Genomic DNA, 2,500 nt, shown 5'->3' on the forward strand with positions numbered 1-2,500 from the left:
GAACTGAATGATTCCAAGCGGGAGGCGACAGAACGCTTAGCCTCAGAGCTTACTATTATTTCCGATTGGGGCAAGAACTTGGTGTCCTTCAATGCCTCAAAAACACAGTTTCTCCACCTATCCACTCTACACAATCTTCCAAACAACTATCCCCTATTCTTTGACAACACTCAACTACCACCTTCTTCAACACTAAACATCCTCGGTCTATCCTTAACTCAAAATCTCAACTGGAAACTTCATATCTCATCTCTTACTAAATCAGCTTCCTCGAGGCTGGGCGTTCTTTACCGTCTCCGCCAGTTCTTCTCCCCCGCACAGTTGCTATCCATATACAGGGGCATTGTCCGCCCTCGTATGGAGTATGCATCTCACGTGTGGGGGGGCTCCACTCACACAGCTCTCTTGGACAGAGTGGAGTCTAAGGCTCTTCGTCTCATCAGCTCTCCTCCTCTTACTGATAGTCTCCTACCTCTTAATTTCCGCCGCCATGTTGCCTCTCTTTCTATCTTCTATCGATACTTTCACGCTGACTGCTCTTCTGAACTTGCTAACTGCATGCCTCCCCCCCTCCCGCGGCTACGCTGCACTCGACTTTCTACTCATGCTCATCCCTATACTGTCCAAACCCTTTATGCAAGAGTTAACCAGCATCTTCACTCTTTCATCCCTCACGCTGGTAAACTCTGGAACAATCTTCCTTCTTCTGTATTTCCTCCTGCCTACGACTTGAACTCTTTCAAGAGAAGGGTATCTGGGGACCTCTCCTCCCGAAATTGACCTCTCTTTCGGCCACCTCTATGGATTCTTTTTGTGAGCAGTGAGTAGCGGGCTTTTTTTTATTATTGTTTACTTTTTTTCTGCCCTTGAGTTGTCTCCTTTGTTGTAAAAAAAAAAAAAAAAAAATTTATTTCGTCCTGCCTACGACTCTTTCAAGAGGAGGGTATCAGGACACCTCTCCTCCCGAAATTGACCTCTCTTTTTGGACACTCCTTTGACCTCTATTCAGGAGCAGTGAGTAGCGGGCTTTTTTTTTAATATATTTCTTTACGCCCTTTAACTGTCTCCTTAGCTTTAAAAAAAAAAGTTCTCAGCATTTTTTGTTCTTTTTCCTGTTTTTGAGGCGAGGAGGATGACGAAGGAAACGGCTGGCAAACAACACGTGTTACCACCTTCCGGCTTTTTTTACGAGGAGATTGAAGGCAAGGCAGCTACTATTATTATTGTTATTATCATTATTATTACTATTATCATTATCATTATTGTTACCATTATCATTATTATTACCTTTATCACTATTATCATCATTATTGTCATCTTCAATATTTCTCTGTTCTTTTGACTGTTTTGGGGTCAGAGGAAAGCAGTCAATTTTAACATCAGATTTTTTCGTTGTTTTTTTTTCCTGTTTTGTTTTTGAGGAGGAAAAAGAGGAGATGGAAGGATCGAGGTCCCTTCATGTATCTTTTTCTCCATGTTTTCTCTGCCGGTGGAGGGGGAAAGGGCTCGGGAAGGTGGTGCACGAATGCCTATGTTTTTTCATTTATTCTGCTATTTTGCGGGCTCGGGGCTGGGGGGGTCTCGGGGGGGGGGGGGGCTTTCTTATATTTCTTTGTTCTCCTCTGCCTCCAGGTAACACCCTTTCTCTCTTTGTAATCCTGGACAGGTGTATCATGTGTCCCGTCACTACCTTTTCCTTGTTTGTTCATTCTTCGTCCCAGTATTGTTTCCTTCCTTCATGTTTCTCGTCAATCCCGTCACTACCTTTTCCTTGCTTGTTCATTCTTCGTCCCAGTATTGTTTCCTTCCTTCATGTTTCTCGTCACTTCCCGTCACTACCTTTTCCTTGTTTGTTCATTCTTCGTCCCAGTATTATTTCCCGCCGTCATGTTTCTCGTCACTTCCCGTCACTACCTTTTCCTTGTTTGTTCATTCTTCGTCCCAGTATTATTTCCCGCCGTCATGTTTCTCGTCACTTCCCGTCACTACCTTTTCCTTGTTTGTTCATTCTTCGTCCCAGTATTATTTCCCGCCGTCATGTTTCTCGTCACTTCCCGTCACTACCTTTTCCTTGTTTGTTCATTCTTCGTTCCAGTATTGTTTCCTTCCTTCATGTTTCTCGTCACTTCCCGTCACTACCTTTTCCTTGTTTGTTCATTCTTCGTCCCAGTATTGTTTCCCACCGTCATGTTTCTCGTCACTTCCCGTCACTACCTTTTCCTTGTTTGTTCATTCTTCGTCCCAGTATTGTTTCCCGCCGTCATGTTTCTCGTCACTTCCCGTCACTACCTTTTCCTTGTTTGTTCATTCTTCGTCCCAGTATTGTTTCCTTCCTTCATGTTTCTCTTCACTTCCCGTCACTACCTTTTCCTTGTTTGTTCATTCTTCGTCCCAGTATTGTTTCCCACCGTCATGTTTCTCGTCACTTCCCGTCATTACTTTTCTTTTTCGCTCATTTTTCGTTTCTATGCCAATATATTCTCTCTCTCTCTCTCTCTCT

General features: G+C 43.6%; 1 long non-coding RNA gene across 20 annotated transcripts in view; it reads right to left on the minus strand.

Moving 5' to 3' along the window:
- Positions 1-1,591: 1,591 nt before the first annotated feature.
- LOC126997284 (uncharacterized) overlaps positions 1,592-2,500 on the minus strand; it is a 12,358-nt gene continuing 11,449 nt past the window's right edge. For 16 of the 20 annotated variants that reach the window (XR_007751986.1, XR_007751981.1, XR_007751985.1 and 13 more), the window contains 2 exons: positions 2,065-2,364; positions 1,753-1,839 (listed from right to left, as the gene is read on the minus strand). This is a non-coding gene — a long non-coding RNA (uncharacterized LOC126997284). Of the gene's footprint in view, positions 1,691-1,752; positions 2,365-2,500 lie in introns of those variants that run through there. The other 4 variants (XR_007751979.1, XR_007751978.1, XR_007751971.1 and 1 more) reach the window with 4 other exon arrangements.

Source organism: Eriocheir sinensis, chromosome 12 (genome assembly GCF_024679095.1).
Source record: "Eriocheir sinensis breed Jianghai 21 chromosome 12, ASM2467909v1, whole genome shotgun sequence".
Taxonomy (NCBI): domain Eukaryota; kingdom Metazoa; phylum Arthropoda; class Malacostraca; order Decapoda; family Varunidae; genus Eriocheir; species Eriocheir sinensis.